Source organism: Heptranchias perlo, chromosome 14 (genome assembly GCF_035084215.1).
Source record: "Heptranchias perlo isolate sHepPer1 chromosome 14, sHepPer1.hap1, whole genome shotgun sequence".
Taxonomy (NCBI): Eukaryota; Metazoa; Chordata; class Chondrichthyes; order Hexanchiformes; family Hexanchidae; genus Heptranchias; species Heptranchias perlo.
The window spans coordinates 31,308,678-31,328,874 of NC_090338.1; positions in this window are offsets into that span (position 1 = coordinate 31,308,678).

Sequence of the window (20,197 nt, forward strand, 5' to 3'; positions counted from 1 at the left end):
AAGGATCGGCAATATATTTCCAAGTTGGGATGGTGTGTGACTTGGAAGGGAACGTGCAGTTGGTGTTGATCCCATGTGCCTGTTGCCCTTGTTATTCTAGGTGGTAGAGATCGTGGGTTTGGGGGCTGCTGTCGAAGAAGCCTTGGCGAGCTGCTGCAGTGCATCCTGTAGATGGTACACACTGCAGCCACGGGGCACTGGTGGTGAAGGGAGTGAATGTTTAGAGTGGTGGATGAGGTACCAATCAAGCGGGCTGCTTTATCTTGGATGGTATCGAGCTTCTTGAGTGTTGTTGGCGCTGCACTCATCCAGCCAAGTGGAGAGTATTCTATCACACTCCTGACTTGTGGCTTGTAGATGGTGGAAAGGCTTTGGGGAGTCAGGAGGTGAGTCATTCGCCGCAGAATACCCAGCCTCTGACTTGCTCTTGTAGCCATAGAATTTATGTGGCTGGTCCAATTAAGTTTCTGGTCAATGGTGACCCCCAGGATGTTGATGGTGGGGGATTTGGTGATGGTAATGCCGTTGAATGTCAATGGGAGGTTGTTAGACTCTCTCCTGTTGGAGATGGTCATTGCCTGGCACTTGTCTGGAGCGAATGTTACTTGCCACTTATCAGCCCAAGCCTGGATGTTGTCCAGGTCTTGCTGCAAGCGGGCACGGACTGCTTCATTATCTGAGGGGTTGCAAATGGAACTGAACACTGCAATCATCAGCGAACATCCCCATTTCTGACCTTATGATGGAGGGAAGGTCATTAATGAAGCAGCTGAAGATGGTTGGGCCTAGGACACTGCCTTGAGGAACTCCTGCAGCAATGTCCTGGGGCTGAGATGATTGGCCGCCAACAACCACTACCATCTTCCTTTGTGCTAGGTATGACTCCAGCCACTGGAGAGTTTTCCCCCTGATTCTCATTGACTTCAATTTTACTAGGGCTCCTTGGTGCCACACTCGGTCAAATGCTGCCCTGATATCAAATGCATAAGCGATGCCTCACAAACAGTCATGAGATTTATAAGTGGTTAATCTATTTTTTGGGGATAATTATTGAGTGAGGAATATTGGCCAGGATAGTAGGACAACTTCCTGTTCTTCTTTCAGCCTTGGCTCACTGGTAGCACTCTTGCCTCTGAGTCAGAAAGTTGTGGGCACTCTGGGGACTTGAGCACATAATCTTGCCTAATGCTTCAGTCTAGTGCTGAGGGAGTGCTGCACTGTCAAGAGGTGCCTCCTCTTCAGGTAAAAGATCCCATGGCACTAGAAGAAGGGCAGGAGAGTTTTTCCGGTGTCCTGGCCAATATCTATCTCTCAACCAACATCACTAAAACAGATTATCTACTCAATTATTTCATTGCTGTTTGTGAGACCCTGATGTGCACAAATTGACTGCGGTGTTTCCCTACATTGCAACAGTGACTAGACTTCAAAGATATTTCATTGGCTGTGATGCTTTGGGACATCCTGAGTTGGTGAAAGATGCTCGCTCTTTTTCTCTCTCTCTCTCTATCTATCTATCTATCTATACATCTATATACATACACAAGTTCTTTCTTTCCTTTCTTTCTTTAAATAGTCCTGTTGCACCTTTAATATTTACTTGAATAAGCAGGTGGAACTTTGGTTTGACATCTTATTTGAAAAGCGGCACCTCCAACAAAGCTGCATTCCCTCAATACTGCACTGGAATAGATTATGTGCTCAAGTTGGTGTGGGAATCAAACCAACCATACCCTGACACAGATGTGAGAGTACTGCCAGCATATTTCTTTGCCTGTTTTACCACAGCTAAGCACTAGTCTTACTGTTTCATAGAATTTATCCTTTTTAAGCCCAGGATATCTTTCTGAATCAGTAGGCTGCACCATTTAACACATGCTCCCCTTTGGATTCCTTGCTCCCAGACTAATTATTTAACATTTATAAAAATTGAATCCACTTATCTATGTTATTCAAAAAGTTGGCAATTATATTTTCTCACCAACCAAACTTCCTCTTGAGGGAGAATTAAGTGTAGGTTGCTAACTTGGGTTGGAAAAAGGGTCAATGATGTACTAATCCAAGGGGTTAGAATTTCAGGCGTGACTATTTTTGGACTCGGGGCAAACCAATCTTGCAATGGAGGCCTCAAACAGGCATTAGGCCCCGCAGTGGCACATTTCAGGCCTGGGCACTACACGCTGATTTTTTTTGTCTTTTACCAATGTGGTGGGTGGCACACTTCCAGCTCTTAATGAGCCTGCCCGCCATATTGGAGGATTAGGAGGCCATTTTGTGCCTGAAAAACGGGCACTTACATGGCCAAATTTCTAGGTCAAGGTTCCCTGGCATCATTTGAACAACTTAATTATGCTCACTGGCTTTCTGACGATGATTATTCTTACTTTTAAGGAAGGTTTCTCCTGGTCAAGAACAACTTTAGCCCACAGTTTTGTTCTACTCTGCAGTATCTCTTCAATTTTTCCTGTAAGTGATTTATTTGAATTATTACTTTATGTAAATTATTAGAAAATTTGAATACCAAAACACTTTCTCTTTTTCTACAATAAAACAATAGATACACAAAAATGTGCACAAATGCCAGTGGACCTTGTGTTAAATGCACTTTGGGATTATCCATTTGTCTGTTACAGTGACTATAATGAGTGCAGATACTTCCTCCAGATTTTCTGGCCTTGCCTAAAATCTCACCTAATGGGATGAAGTGTTGTCAATGATCCCTCAATTCATCAGTAATACAAGTCCTCAAGATTCATTGCCTCTTGGGGACTACAGTGGAAGGAAATGGAAGTTCTCAGAAACATACATATTTAACTCTAAGGATCACACAATGTTGCGCCCTTTTAATTGGAATATTAAGGACCTAGCAAGTATTATTTTTCCTCATTCTATGTTCTTCCCTCCTCTCTTGAAGGTATATGGATCAAAATGTGTCTACAGCCTGTGGTACCATACCATGTGGCCATTCTTCATGTGTAAATTCAGACAGTGAATTCACAGCATACTAAAATGTGAGGGACATTACATCCAATCCAGATGTGTCCTCACCTGATATCCACACATAAACATTTTGCAGCTGATGGTGATCAGGAACAGAAATATTGGCTGATTGTTCACATCCCTACTCCAGAGATGCTGAGGCCAATTATAGCAGCCATTGAACTTCAAAGTAGTTCATTGTATGTGAAGCACGTTGAAACTTTTCTAAGAGATGTGATAAGGCACCATATAACTGCAAACATTTCTTTCTTTCAATACTACGCTGGCTGATAAGATAACTCTGCACAGATTAAACATCAAATCAGGGACCTTCCTGACACATAAGGCTCAATACTGCACCATGTGGTGTGTCTAACCCCACTGAAACACCAGAAGACCCTATCCAGCTGCTATAATACATGACTCATATTTAAGCCAGTGGTGGCATAATGGAATGAGATACCCATTTCTCATGCCTGCACCAAGATCTGTTTAGAAAGTACAATATTTCTGCTTGTGAATTTTTTTGGTAACTCAATGGCAAGTTTCAACCACCACACCTGCCCTTCACTCAAGCCCCCATCTTCCTTGATGTAGGGAAGAAGGATATCATGGTTAGAAAAAACCTAATTGTAGTATCTATAGCCCTGATTTTAATCTGGAGCAGGAATCAGATGGGTCGGAGTGCAGCGAGCGGCAAATACGATTGACGTCACCAATATGAGGCCTGGGTGATTTTAACTCCAGGGACTTATTTAAATATGATTGATGAGCTGCCCACCTGATAGCCCGGGAAATGGGCAGCCCACCCACTTCCATGGAGCTATTTCTAGCGGGGCCCCCGAGGCCTATTTTAAGTGGGATTGCACCTCTTAATGCGAGGTTGCAGTACCCGCTTTCACATTTCTTTGGACAAGTGTGGATAGAATTCTCATTGCCACGATGAGTTGGAGGGGTACCGTCAGGTTTTCTGATGACTCCCTGGCGGGAGAGGAGCAAGACTGGGGAGGAACACCTGATGTCATAGGCCTCACCCAAATAGAGCAGGAAGCCTTGGAGATTGATGGCTGAGGCAAAAGCCATGAACATCGGAGAAGGCAAGGCTGGTGGCTTATCTGAACAGAGTGTCTTCCGATTACTTGTAACCTTTCATTTGCCACAATAAATCGCACATTCGGCCAGCTTGCCAACACCAAACTGCATCCTGAAGACTGTCAATTGCTCATGTCCAGCCTCTCAGTGCCATGTTAACTCTTGTCCTTTTTCTCTTTCCTCTAGGTCCTTCTCAGCTCCTGGACTCTGCTGAGAAAGTCACCCCTCGGAGGTGGACAATCCACCTGTGGATGCACCATCACATGCTACATCCCTCCCAAGCACCAATGCAGAGATTGACACTCCACGTGGGTTAGACAATGAGTTAGAGGGGTCTGCGCATGGTGATACAATCAGTACGAGTGAGCAGCAGCAGGAACTGGTGGCAGAGACAGCCCCGGAGACGGCTTGCCAGAGGGATAGATCCTCTTGTAGCTCTGCTGAGCAGAACAGAGGTGAGGACTTCAGGGGCCCAGCAATGAAAAGAAAACTGCTAGCCTCTCACAAGCAGTTTTACCAGCTATTGGAAGGCCTGCCAAGGATTTGAACGTATGGAGGGATCCGCTTCCAGCCTGTGTGGTGTTATATGACATGGCATCACCATTCTGCAGTCTCCCTTGAAGAGTGTGACCACCTCCACTAACACTGCAGCCAGGCCCTCGCAACAGGGGTCAATGTTCACTGCCTTTGCAGCTTTGGTGGAAGCTCAAGTGGCTCTGGGTTTCACATTGGAGAGACAGGTGTCCACCTTGGACAGATTGATGGACCACAAGGATAGCGGCTTTCAAAGAGTCACTCATCTTCTGCAGTCTGCTGTCCCTCAGATCAATGGAAGTGATAAGCCGCAGCCCATGGGAGTGACAATGGTGCGATGGGAGCAGTACGTGTTGCCCCCTATCAAGGTATCAGCATATCTGCTCCCTTGCCACCCCCTCAACCAATAGCCACCTTGGAGCCTGCGAGTAAGCTGCGCCAGACTACCCCAACAGCAACCCAGGTGCAGTAGTCTGCAGCAGGGCCCTAACACACTCGAGCACGCAGAAGTTGGTGGCCATGAGCATCTCAAAGGCTCTATGATCAGCAATTGTAGTCTTCCGCCAGCTTTGCTGACTAGGGAAGAATCTCTGACAGAGCATGACTGCATACAAGGACAGATTCCTCAATCGGACGTTCCAAGTGAGGAGCAGCACTTGCAGGGAATGCTGGTTGGGAAATCACAGGCCTGCAGTGCCTGACTTTCATATCATATCATAGTATCATAGTAGGTACTGCACAGGAGGAGGCTATTCAGCCCATCGTGCCTTTGCCAGCTCTTTGAAAGAGTTATCCAATTAGTCCCGTTCCCCTGCTCTTTCCCCGTAGCCCTGTAATTATTTCCTTTTCAAGTATTTATCTAATTCCCTTTTGAAAGTTACTATTGAATCTGCTTCCACCACCCTTTCAGACGGTGCATTCCAGATCATTACAACTCGCTGCATAAAAAAATGTTTCCTCATGTCGCCTCGGGCTCTTTTGCCAATCACCTTAAATCTGTGTCTTCTGGTTACTGACCCTTCTGCCACTGGAAACAGTTCCTCCTTATTTACTCTATCAAAACCATTCATAATCTTGAACACCTCTATCAAATTTCTCCTTAACCTTCTCTGTTCTAAGGAGAAGAATCCGAGCTTCTCCAATCTCTCCGCATAACTGAAGTCCCTCTTCCCTGATACTATTCTAGTAAATCTCTTCTGCACCATCTGTAAGGCCTGGACATCCTTCCTAAAGTGCCAATTTCTAGGCCAATGTCACCTTTCTTACCAGCTATAAAGGTCCTATGTGAAATGAGTTTGAGGCAGTCTTAAAGCAACTACTTGTAGACAAGGTTACAGCACAAAACTGCCTATTGTCTGTTACTATGTTGCAATTCTCATTCCGATAAACCACAAGGTTGGCTAGTGTGGGAACTGAAATGCCACACTGGTGGAGTATGGTTTGGGCTTTTGAAGTTCGTATTAAGGAACATTATTGAGGTAATGTAAAGGGAACTTCACCCTGTGTCTAATTTGCCATAGTGCAAGATGCCGAGTTGGAGCACCCCTTATCCAAGAAGCATTGTGAAGGGTTAGTTGTTGAAGTGTTGCTTTAAGAGGGTGAAGAGTGTGCTGGTGCCCAGGGTAGGCAAGAAAGAAAAGGGAAAGGTATGCAGTGTGTTACCTTCCCTGCTCTGCTGAGGATGTAAAGTTGTTTGCGGCTTTGTTCGACAGTCCTGGGGGTGGGGAAGTTGGCAATCAGTGCCAGTTCCACCTCCTTCCAGGTGGCACAAATAATAATTCTGGGTGACCTGGTAGCACCCACACACTGACTATTTGTCCTACCCCTCAGGAAGGCTTGGAGGTCTGAATGAGTGAAATTGTGCATTCTTCACCTCTGGCTTGGTGCCATGGCCTGCTGCTCTATGGGCACAGATGGCACTTGAATATTCATAATTCTGTCCAAGTGTAATAAAAATATTGCTGAGACATGCAGTGAAGTAATTTGAGAGAGAAATGAAAGAGCCAAGAAAAGTTCTCTGCTTGTCCCCCAGTGTTCCTTTGAAGGATGCAGGCTGAACAGTGCATTTGAAAAGCTGCACTGTTGGTTCAGCTGCTTGCATCGGTTTTGCACCAATGCCTTCACCAATGGAAATGCGAATAAGCTGTCAAGAAACTTCTGTGTATTTCCCTCTAGAGGCTATACTGCCTATCTATACTGCCAGAAACTTCTTCAGGGCTTCTCCCTGCTCCTTTGCTGTAACGTAGGTGTAAACGGGATTTCTGCCGAACTTCTGCCGAAATTGTGATGGCGGAGTGGGATAAGCTCGAAGGAAATTTCCAGTGTGCATGTTTACTGAGTGTTTGTTGATGTTTCTACCTCTCCTCCATTTTGTACCCAAGGCTCTAAATACTCTTCTGCTCTCCCAGTTTTGCTCTTGCTCCTCCAAACCCTGCTCAACTTGTTCCCACTACATCCCATCATCTACTCATGCCTTTGTTTGGTGCAGCAACTTGTCATTTTACCAGTTTTGAAAACAGGGAGGTGCAATAACATTACTGTGTCACGGATTGCGCAGAATTATATTCTTAATTTTTATATATTTTAACGAACAGCATAACCAGGTGAAAATGCATCACATAGATATTGGGCTCAATTTTAAAAGGGCGGTAGGATGGTAGTGGGGTGGGGGGGGGTCAATGGGCGCCCAACTAATGAAAACTTCCCTTTCCCCACGCAATCGTGACTTAACTGGTGGTCATTAATCTTGTTTCCGGGTTTGCCATCCGAAAGCTGCGCAGTGGGCGGACTGTGCACCCGCATGACAGGCTGGCAGGTGGAGCATCTAGATTTAAAGGGCCATCGCTCCAATGGATTTTGCTGGAGCAAAGAGCAAGAAGAGGCACCACAGAGGCAAGGCTGCTCCAAGATTCAGCGATACCTCACTTCAGGTGCTATTGGCTGGGGTAAGGAGGAGGAGGGAACTGTTTTACCCAACTGACAGGAGGAAGTGCCCTGCCTTTGCCACCAAGAGGTCACCAGCAGCAGCAACATATCCCGTACCTGGGTCCAGTGCAGGAAGCAATTCAGTGACCGAACTGGGTAGCATTTGACTGAGTGTGGCACCAAGGAGCCCTAGTAAAATTGAAGTCAATGGGAATCAGGGGGAAAACTCTCCAGTGGCTGGAGTCATACCTAGCACAAAGGAGGTTGTTGTTGGAGGCCAATCATCTCAGCCCCAGGACATTGCTGCGGGAGTTCCTCAGGGAGTGTCATAGGCCCAACCAACTTCAGCTGCTTCATCAATGACCTTCCCTCCTCATAAGGTCAGAAATGGGGGTGTTCGCTGATGATTGCACAGTGTTCAGTTCTATTCACAACCCCTCAGATAATGAAGCAGTCCGTGCCCGCATGCAGCAAGACGTGGACAACATCCAGGCTTGGGCTGATAAGTGGCAAGTAACATTCGCGCCAGACAAGTGCCAGGCAATGACCATCTCCAAGAGACAGTCTAACCACCTCCCACTGACATTCAACGGCATTACCATCGCTGAATCCCCCACCATCAACATCCTGGGGATCACCATTGACCAGAAACTTAACTGGACCAGCCACATAAATACAGTGGCTACAAGAGCAGGTCAGAGGCTGGGTATTCTGCGGCGAGTGACTCACCTCCTGACTCCCCAAAGCCTTTCCACCATCTACAAGCCACAAGTCAGGAGTGTGATAGAATACTCTCCACTTGCCTGGATGAGTGCAGCTCCAACAACACTCAAGAAGCTCAACACCATCCAGGACAAAGCAGCCCGCTTGATTGGCACCCCATCCACCACCCTAAACATTCACTCCCTTCACCACCGGTGCCCCGTGGCTACAGTGTGTACCATCCACAGGATGCACTGCAGCAACTCGCCAAGGCTTCTTCAACAGCACCTCCCAAACCCGTGACCTCTACCACCTAGAAGGACAAGAGCAGCAGGCACATGAGAACAACACCACCTGCACGTTGCCCTCCAAGTCACACACCATCGCAACTTGGAAATATATCGCCGTTCCTTCATCGTCGCTGGGTTAAAATCCTGGAACTCCCTACCTAACAGCACTGTGGGAGAACCTTCACCACACGGACTGCAGTGGTTCAAGAAGGCAGCTCACCACCACCTTCTCAAGGGCAATTAGGGGTGGGCAATAAATGCTGGCCTTGCCAGCGACGCCCACATCTCATGAACGAATAAAAAAAAAAGTTTATTTACTGATTCTCCTGCATTCTGTGGTGTACATCACCCCCAACCCCCCCCCACCCGTACTCATTCTGCACTGCCATGACTACTCCGTCACATCACTCCTCACACACACTTAAGGCTGATCCTCAACTTCCTCACCTCCCCATTTGTGACCCCACCACTACCACTCACCCCAATCTTGATCCAATGTGATGTCTCTGTCTCAGACTCACCCTCTGATGTACCTCTTTCACGGTCAGCCTCACCCAAAGCAATGCATTCATCGGCTGACCACTTCACCCTCACTTACTCACATGTCTGTACTTTCTCCCCTTCTAGGAGAAGAGAGCGCAAAATGCATGCCAGAAGTAGAGGACTGGAGGGGGGCCTCCACAAATAGTGGTCCTCACAGACACAGAGGAGGAGGCCCCGGAGATCAGCCGTACCCTCAAGTGCCTGTCCGTCGGGGATGCCGAGACTGGCACCCCACAAACGTCTGGTGTCACAACTTTAACATTCATCGCACAGAACATGAATTGATGTTAACAATGCTTGGCATGTTGAACACCTCAGTATGCTCATCGCACCATGACACATCTATGATGATGCTTAATATTGCCTTCTGTTCCCTTACAGGCCTTCAACAATCACAGTGATGGCAGAGGGTGATTCCTCAGAGGAGCTCCTGGCCTCTGAGGGCGCACCATCACATCTTAGCGAGCCATCCACCAGCACAGATACTCACACCTCGGTGGGTCCTAGCAGTCAGTTAGTTGGGTTGGCACCTGATGAGTCACCACACAAAAGTCAGCACGAGCAGACACTGGTGGCAGGGGCAGCTGTGGAGAGTCCGCGTTGGTGGACGCACTCCTCTCCAGGCTTTGCTCAGCTGTTTGCAGATGCTGAACCCAGGGAGCCATCCTTTAAAGGGTGAATGATCGAGGGTCAGCAGCACATTTGCGAGGTTCTGGAACAGGTGCCACATGCACTCTCCACAATAGCGCAGAGGATGGAGGAGTCCAACTCCTGCATGAGTGGAATAGTGGCACAGGTATGGGAGGGAATCTCTTGAGATAGTGTCACAGGGACGTGAGGGAATCTCTAAGATAGTGTCACAAGGACATGAGCAACTGTCTGAGATAGTGTCACACGTAACTGCTGAAATGTCTGAGATAGTGTCGCAGGTAACTACTGAAAGGTCTGAGATAGTGTTGCAGGTAAGTGCGGGAATCTTTCCGATGGAGAGATGTCTAGCCTACGTTGAGCCTCAAGCACGGCTCACAAATGAGTTCATTCAGGCCCTGACAACGACTGTTCGGACTCAGGGTGAACAACATTCTGCCACCTTAAACAGGCTGACAGATACTTTAGAAGAGGCCTTACAAGGCATCACACATGTCCTCCAAACTGTTGTCCAGCAGGGTGGTAGGAGTGATGTGAGTCTGGCCCAGAGAGGGATGATGGAGAAAGGGGACATGGAAGTGGGGACGCCACTCAAAGCGTTCCCATGTCTCACCCATTGCCCCCCTCGCACCCAGTACCCGCAATACTGCCTCCTCTCCAGGTGGCCAAGTCAGCCCCTGCACAGGTGCAGGTGGAGCAGTCTTTGGAGGGGCCCTCATGGGCTCCAAAACCTAGAGGCCGAAAGTATCTAAGCAGTCCGGCCATGGACATGAGCAACCTGCCACTACCTCTGCTGCAGCCACAGGGGATGCACCACATAGAAGCAGTAGGAAGAGAAAGGCTAAGGATTTGTGATCACGAAGAGCATGCACAAGGGTGTCTGACAGACTGTCATGTTTTTCATTTATATTTGTTTTTTGTTAAAGTCACATTAAATGTTATCATTCTCACCACTACTGCCACATCTTGCCCATTCTTTACTGGCTTTTGTGATAGCGCCCTTTCATGTGCTTCACCATGAACGGCGACACTTGATGCCACCCAGTGGGTGACTTTATAGTGGGTGTATGTGTAGTTGCAGAACTGTTTTGTGCAGTGGGTGGTTGCTGGGGTGGGGGGGGCGGGGTCGCTGCTGGTGCTGGCGCTGGCGCTGGTCTTTCCAGGACTAGACTCTTCTCACTTTTTAATCTTACGAGAACTGTTCACATATGAGTGACTCCCTGGCCTCATGAGCAGCCAGGTGAGCTGTTGCTCTGCTCATGGGTTCGTCTTCTCCTCCTCCTCCTGCTCCTCCTCAATGGGGATGGCAGATGTGGATGGAGGATGAGGGGATGGGGCCTCCACAAGCTGCACCCCTCTCTGTTGTGCCATGTTGTGCAGGACACAACACACTACTATAATGCGACCCACTCTCGCTAGTGCATATTGAAGCGCTCCCCCAGAACGATCGAAGCACAGAAATCGCATCTTGAGCAGCCCTATCACATGTTCAATTATAGACCTGGTGGCGATGTGGCGATGCTGTTGCTCACTGATGGGGTTCCTCAGCGGTGTCATGAGCCACGTGTGCAGGGGATATCCCTTGACCTGAGGAGCCATCCCTTAAGGGTGTTCAGTGCGATGAAGAGGCCCGGGATGTTGGATTCCCTCAGAATGAACAAATCGTGGCAGCTGCCAGGGAATCTAGTGCACACGTGAAGGAAACTTTTGCAGTGGTCATAAATGAGCTGAGTGTTGATGGAGTGATACCCCTTTCTGTTGATGAACAGTCCTGGCTCGTGTGGAGGTGCTCGGATTGCTATATGCGTGCAATCGATTACACCCTATATACGTGGGAAGCCAGCCACAGAGTGGAATCCCACTGCCCTCTCCTTCTGGCTGAGGGCATCCATGGGGAAGTTGATATAGTGCGAGGCCCTGCGAAACAAGCCGCCGGTGACCTGCCTTATGCACTTGTGGGCAGATGACTGAGAGACACCGGTGATGTCACCGGTGGCACCCTGGAATGATCCAGAGGTGAAGAAGTTGAGGGCAGTGGTCATTTTAACAGCGACGGGTGCCGCTGGGCCCAGCCGGGAGCAGCTCGGCATGAAGGAGGCTGCAGATGTCTGCAATCAGCTGGCAACTCACTCTCAGCCTCCGTATGCACTGCTCCTCAGAGAGGTCCAGGAAGCTGAGCCTCGGTCTGTAGACCCTTTGATGAGGGTAGTGCCTCCTGCGACGTCGCTCCCTCTATTGGTGCCCTCTCTGCTCTTGTGCAGGTGCCTGTGGCGCAGCACTGTGTTGTGAAGCTCCAAGTGGCGGAAATGCATGCCGTGCCTGGTGAGGATGGTGATGTTCCTTGTCCTTGGATGTACTGGTGAATGCAGCCATCGCGCCCCCGTCCTGATGGTGTCAGTTTGAGGGGGGTCGGAAAAGTTGGTAAATATGTGTAAATAGAACAATTCTGAATGTAAACCAAGAATTTTCAGTCTTAGCACAAAGATCTCCCAGCCAAAAGTTTGTCTGAGAGAACTGAGTGCCCTCCTGCAATAACTCACCTTTTACCCCCCATCTTTCAAACAGGCATTTAAATGTCCTAATGGCTGCTGGCTGAAACAAAACTCCCTCACCATGGTGTGTTTCACACAGCACGGGATAAAAGTTGAGGCAGCGTTGAAATCACTTGCCTGTATAATTAATTACATTCATGCACTTATCAAGTACTTTTAGTACTTGGATTGTTGGTTTAAGTATTGTCCTGCCGGCTTTAATTGCCGGCGGGGTTTCTGGGTTGGGGAACGGCGTGCGCACCCAGATGGCTCTGTGCATTCTTCAGCGTGTTGAAGCTGGGATTTTTGCCTGTTCCAAAAAACCACAATTTTCTTTGCCCCCCCCCCAGCCCCCAATGTACCCGGACTTCTGTTTTAAAATTGAGCCCATGGAAATAGTTTTTTTTCTCGTGAATAAGCCTGTTTGAAAATACTTCATAAAACCACAACAGTGTCACTATAAAAGGGTCAAATCCTTTTGACTCTCCACTTCCTCAAACAAAGAAGCAGCCTATCAATTTACTACAAAAAATTGTAAAATTTTGATGTTTCTAAATGTAAAAAAAATAATAAATTTCTGAAACTTGCTCTGGATTAAATATTCCAATTACTTTTGAAAAGCTATTAAGACCTGTGAGACTCTGAAATGCCATTTCTCTCGATTTCTAGTATCACAATGATCCTTGATCCTATAAAGTAATTGTACACTAGTAATATGATACTTATTTAAGGCTTATGATATAAAATTAGATCTGCTAGATGGAATGGAACAGGAAGTACCTTTAAAACAAAGCAAATAGTTTTGACAGCTGCAAAGGCAAAATGTCACGTACATTACGACACAAATCATGCGATTTGGTTGAGCCTGTTTCTTGTGTGTACTCCTTCTTTGTAGACAGCTGCTCTCTGTGTGAACAGTGCAAGACTGATGATATCAGCATGGGACGTGAGCTCAAGAAATTGTGTGAATGTTTAGGTCACTACAAGAAATGGGCGAAAAGCATATTTCTCTTTGGGGGAAGGGAGTGTCCTTTGTATAATTGACTCCAGATCAGTCCAGGACAAAGGCCAGCTTGCTGAGTGGGCTAAACTGTTCTGGCTCATTCCTACATTTTATGTTATCCTGCATCATGGTTGTTAGGTGGATGAAGAGGGAGTATTACATCACAATGTCCTGATATGTGGATGTTGTTCCCCTGGTATTGTTAGTGCATAAATTAGTTGCACCATTGAATGCCACAACATCAGCATTTGCTCATATTTGTGGGACTCTTACTGAACTTTCCTGCTCCTATTTCTACTTGAAAAGCACTGTGGACTTTGGGGATAACACCTAAATCTCAGTGTGTATAAACATTGCGTGATGTGGTGCTGAGCTACAGAGATCAGGATGATCCCAGGTCAGATTGCTGATCTATGCTGCTGTCAGCCAGGGTGTGGGTAGAGCACTACAATTGGCCTTAGTGTCCCTCATCACTGTCCAATGACCCCTGCAGGAGAGCATGTGTATGTGGATGTTGGGTAAGAACAGAATCAGGTTCGGCATGAGGCCCCTATGTTTGAATGGGCTGATGACATCGGGGTGAACTTCCATAGGGATTAGGAACATAGGAACATAGGAACAGTAGTAGGCCATTCGGCCCCTCGTGCCTGCTCCGCCATTTGATAAGATCATGGCTGATCTGTGATCTAACTCCATATACCTGCCTTTGGCCCATATCCCTTAATATCTTTGGTTGCCAAAAAGCTATCTATCTCAGATTTAAATTTAGCAATTGAGCTAGTATCAATTGCCGTTTGCGGAAGAGAGTTCCAAACTTCTACAACCCTTTGTGTGTAGAAATGTTTTCTAATCTCGCTCCTGAAAGGTCTGGCTCTAATTATTAGACTGTGCCCCCTACTCCTAAAATCCCCAACCAGCGGAAATCGTTTCTCTCTATCCACCCTATCTGTTCCGGCTAATCTGCGTAGCTTCAGCGGAAGACCCAAGGAAAATGGAAAAATGGCGTAAATGCTATTTACGCCATTTTTCTGGGGTTTCCGTGGTTCTGTCGCTGAAGGTATGCAGCTGAGCAGGAGAATTCCTGCAGAAATTTAGCCCTTCATTGCTCAGGCTTATATACGAAGAGCAGGCACTTAGATTCGGTATCAGAGAGTTGCCAATAGTTAGCGAATTGTACTGCAGTGAGAGTCACCACCTTCAGGAGAGGATGGGAAAAAGGGGAGAATAAAACATTGAGCATTTTGACAGGAATCACCTCTGGCTCAATTTAAGCTCACAAATGTATTAAATACGTGGGTCCTTTCTGGAGAAGTTGATCATATTTCTTTATATCCTTTTACATTGCTCTACAGTTTTGCTTTGATATTCCTGAGATATCAAAGAAAAACTGTTGAGAAATGTGAAAGGTTTAGTGCACCCTCTCAGTATCCTCACAATAAGGCCTTGTACTAACTTACAGGAGATGATACAAAGAGAACGTTTTATATGTTTCTTTCATGGGAGTGAGGGTCTTAAGTGATGTGCATTATATCAGAGAGGTCGTGGTATATCAGAGAATGTTACAGTGAAGGGCTACTGTGCTTTGAGCTTCACAGAAGATAGTGATAGGACCGTTTAATTTAGACTTATTTATGTTCCAGACCAGTTACTTTAATAGCTTAAAGCATTTTGTGGTTCTATATCATGAAGAACATTTTAACTGATAAAATCAAACAGATGGCAACAAAGGATCTCTCTGTGTCAAAGGAATTTCTTATCAATTGACATCTGTAATCATTTATCTTGAAATATTACGGCATTATCTAAAAGGATTTCAAAGTCTGTTTGTTAAGCAACTTGATCAGCTCAAAGGCAGCACAAAAATACCATGTAAGGCTGTGTCAGAGAAACTACAGTGTGATTGATGGATAATCTAACTGTTTTGGTGGTCCCTGGTGACAGCCATCTATAGAATGGCTTGTGAGCCGTATTGAAACATTTTATTTCAATTAATAATTTATTGCACTATCAATAAGTATCATAAGTAATTTCAAACAATATTTTTCAGGCTATCCTGGTTACAAAAATAGTTTTTGATTCTTAATTTGTTTGATATTTCTCATTATTAATTAACAGATTAATGGAGTAACAAATGAGAGAGATGTAGTGAAAATGAATGTCTTAAAGTGCATTGTTATTTTTCACTATAATTTTGGCATGAATACCACATCCTCCTGGGCACTGACCAGTGTCAAAACGGTAGTATGAAACCACTTAATGTTCATCATTGCTGAAATCTGCAGCCACGGTAAGACCACTAGGACGGGGTGGTCTTGCATTGGTAACAATCCTCATCAACTGTAGTATAAAAGCAGCCAGTAGAAAACCCTTACAAAAAAAGTAAGTTGGAATTGTTTTTAAAAAAAAATTCTGGCACTCCTTAGCACCACCCATCACATTTTAATGATTGCAAAGAGTGTATGGGATAGTCAGCTCTTTCTAATCATTTAAAGTATTTCACTGGGGGTCACAGGCCAGTAAGTAGAATTCCGTGCATGTATTTGAGTATACATGTGCAGAACTCTGCTTTCCCCACATGCATTGCATTTGGATAACTCTCTTGCTGCATTTTAAAAGGCAAGACTGTTGAATTGATGTGTGTTGGAATTGATGTAATCCTGAGGCAATAAATGGCTCACTGTTTGTTAACATGGATGTTGGGAAATGGTATTCCTGAATGAAGTCTAAATTATGCAGGTATTGTACTGCCCATTTTTGGGATAACATTTTTAAGGTGAGATTTGTGAATATTTTCAGAGCAGTAATGAATTTGTTTTTATTTGTTTACCAGAATTTTGAATAGATAAGATTATCAAGTTGTAAATAGGAAGAAAATGAATGAAATCTTAAAATTTTAGATAATAGTGTGGTAGATATTAACTATCTAATAATTAATGTAGTTTTGATAAATTTCTTTGTACTCAGATCCACAAAATCAGTCACGTGTTTGAATTTCTGTACTATTCAGATCACCAGTTTACTTATGAATTTTAATTTAATTTTAAAAACTATCACATGGAATTTTCTAGTTGCTTCCCCCCTCCACCGCCATAACTTTCGTAAGGGGTTTGGCAGAAATCCTGTTTATGTAAATAAATGGGGTTTCCGCCGAACCTATGCCAAATTTAAGGAGGTGGAATGGAAAGGAAATTCTTGGAGTATGCATATTCTTCATTTGCTCTTGTTAGGTCTCCTCCTGCTAAGCTACATTCCTAGGGCAATTTGTTGCAGCAAGTGATTTGCTATCACTCAGAAACTGCCATCTTCACTGCCTCGGGGACTTTTCATGCAAAATTGTGGCATATAAGAACATAAGAAATAGGAGCAGGAGTAGGACATCTGGCCCTTCAAGCCTGCTCCGCCATTCAACAAGATAATGGCTGATCTTCTACCTCAACGACATTTTCCTGCACCATCCCCATACCCCTTGATGCCTTTAATAACTGGAAATCTATCGATCTCTGTTTTGAATGTACTCAATGACTGAGCCCTCTGGGGTAGAGAATTCCAAAGATTCACACCCCTCTGAGTGAAGAAATTTCTCCTAATCTCAGTCCTAAATGGCCTACCCCTTATTCTGAGATTGTGACCCCTGGTTCTAGACTCCCCAGCCAGGGGAAACATCCTCCTTGCATCTACCCTGTCGAGCCCTGTAAGAATTTTGTATGTTTCAATGAGATCACCCCTCATTCTTCTAAACTCTAGAGAATACAGGCCCAGTCTACTCAATCTCTCCTCATACGACAATCCCGCCATCCCAGGAATCAGTCTGGTGAACCTTCGTTGCACTCCCTCTATGGCAAGAATATCTTTTCTTAGGTAAGGAGACCAAAATTGTACATAATACTCCAGGTGTGGTCTCACCAAGGCCATATATAATTGCAGTAAGACATCTTTACTCCTGTACTCAAATCCTCTTGAAATAATGGCCAACATATCATTTGCCTTCCTAATTGCTTGCTGCACCTGCATGTTAGCTTTCAGTGACTCATTTACATGGACTCCTAGGTCCCTTTGAACATCAACATTTCCCAATCTCTCACCATTTAAAAAATACTCTGCATTTCTGTTTTTCCTACCAAAGTGGATAACTTCACATTTTTCCACATTATATCCCATCTGCCATGTTCTTGCCCACTCACTTAGCCTGTCTGTGTCCCATTGAAGCCTCTTTGCACCCTCCTCACAACTCACATTCCCACCTAGTTTTGTGTCATCAGCAAACTTGGAAATATTACATTTGGTCCCCCCATCCAAATCATTGATATAGATTGTGAATAGCTGAGGCCCAACCACTGATCCCTGCGGTACCCCACTAGTCACAGTCTGCCACCTGAAAAAGATCCATTTATTCCTACTCTCTGTTTTCTGTCTGTTAACTAATTCTCAATCCATGCCAGTATATTACCCCCAATTCCGTGTGCTCTAAATTGTTCACCAACCTCCTGTGTGGGACCTTATCGAAAGCCTTCTGAAAATCCAAATACACCGCATCCACTGGTTCCCCCTTATCTATTCCACTAGTTAAACCCTCAAAGAACTCCAATAGGTTTGTCAAACATGATTTCCCTTTCATAAATCCATGTTGACTTTGCCAAATCCTATTATTATTTTCTAAGTGTCCTGTTATCACATCCTTTATAATAGATTCTAGCATTTTCCCTACTACTGATGTCAGGCTAACAGTTCTGTAGTTCCCTGTTTTCTCTCTCCCTCCTTTCTTAAATAGTGGGGTTACATTTGCTACCCTCCAATCTGCAGGAACTGTTCCAGAATCTATAGAATTTTGGAAGATGACAACCAATGTATCTCTATAGCCACCTCTTTCAAAACCCTGGGATGTGGATCATCAGGTCCTTGGGATTTATTGACTTTCAATCCCATTAATTTCTCTAGTACTATTTTTTTACTAATACTAATTTCTTTCAGTTTCTCATTCTTGCCAGACCCTTGGTTCTCTAGTATTTCTGGGAGGTTTTTTGTGTCTTCTTCCGTGAAGACAGACACAAAGTATTTCTTTAATCGCTCTGCCATTTCCTTATTCCCCATTATAAATTCTCCCATCTCTGTCTGTAAGGACCCTTTATTTATCAATTTCTCAGTCCTCCTTTGCTGAATTCTAAAATGCTCCCAATCCTCAGGCTAACTTCTTTTTCTGGCAACTTTATTTGCCTCTTTCTTTGATTTAATACTATCTTTAATTTCTCTTGTTAGCCACGGTTGGACCACTTTCCTGTTGGGTTTTTGTGCCTTAGAGGAATATATATTTGTTGCAAATTATGTATTAATTTTTTAAATGCTGTTGACCGGAAGTCACCGGTTAACGGTTTTAGCTTGGTACACAGAGGAAGAGTCAATTCTCTCTTAAGTCTCAATTCGCTTTATTAACGTTATTAGATCATGTACATACCGCTTATACGTCTAGTTATATATAGGCATGCAGTTTACAGCAGGTTATACAGTTTTATACTCAAACTAGGATTTAAACGCACACCCACTAAGTTTTCCTGATTAATACTCCCTGAGTATTAGGCTTTAAACGCACACCCACTAGGTTTCTCTGACGACACTCCCCGAGTGTTCACAGAATAAAAAGGATATTATATTACCCGGAAAGGAGAGGTACTGCTGGCCAGGCAATTCTCTCTCTTACTCCCGACGTCATCTCTACGTCCCTGACGTAGTCTTTACGTCCCTGACGTAAGGTTCCCACTTCCACGAGGGTTAGTCTCCGGAGTCTCCCTCACAAACAAACACACAAACACACACCAACAAAAACACACTGAGCCCAAGCCAGCAATTCTTCAGTTTTATCCCCCAAGTTTGTCTTTTCGAATGATGCTGTCTTCTCTGGTTGGCTCAAAGTTGCTGGAATGATCGATGTCATCCCCTGATTGGCTCTGTTCCAAGGGCCTAGGTAGCATCACCTCCTTTGTCTCTCTAAGAAGCGGAATGAATTCAAACCGGTTCTGGCCAGTTCAGACCAGTGACTGAACTCCAGGTCACCTCAGTTCAAAAGGTCAGTGTCTTTGTTAGCACTTCGAATTAAGCTCAATAGGTTTCTGCAGCCTCTGGCCAACAATGCTAACCATTGTCTGTCTACTGTCATACCTATTAATGTAGTTCCCCAATCAACCACAGCCAACTTGCACCTCATACCTTCGTAGTTTTCTTTGTTTAGATTTAAGACCCTAGTTTCAGATTGAACTACATCACTTTCAAACATAATGAAGAATTCTATCATATTATGGTCACTCTTCCCTAAGGGCTCTTCAACAACAAGATTATTAATTAATCCTTTCTCATTGCACAATACTAGATCTAAAATAGCCTGTTCCCTAGTTGGTTCCTCAACATACTGATCTAGAAAACCATCTCGTATACATTCCAGGAATTTGTCCTCCACAGTACTCGTACTGTATAGTATTCGTATACTTCACACTTGAATCGTGCTACGTGCTGTAAGTATAGAAATTCATGGTATTTGTAGTGGGATGTTGTGCTGCACCAAATCACTTATTCCTATTACATCCCAATTAAAAGAAAGTGTAGATACCATTGTACCAGGCCTCTAGCAATACTTCTCTTAAATTGAACCCTTGGTAGTGCTCAGAATTGACTTGCCTTCAGTTATTCACTGATTCTTCTCTGTTGGGAATGAGAAAAGGTCATTCAGCACATCAACCCTATTTCTTGCACAGACCATGAACACAAGTAGTTATCTGGGCTTTGTAACTAAACTGGTAGGTATACAAAATATTCCTTCACTTGTATCGGAGACCAAAAATTACATGAATGCCTGCAGGGAAAATCTAAAAGTTGAAGGCACAAAATTGGTAATGCATTTCTACAGGGCCCCAAGCCATGTTCCCCCAGAAAAGTTTGAGTTTTTTATATTAAAAATGATGAAT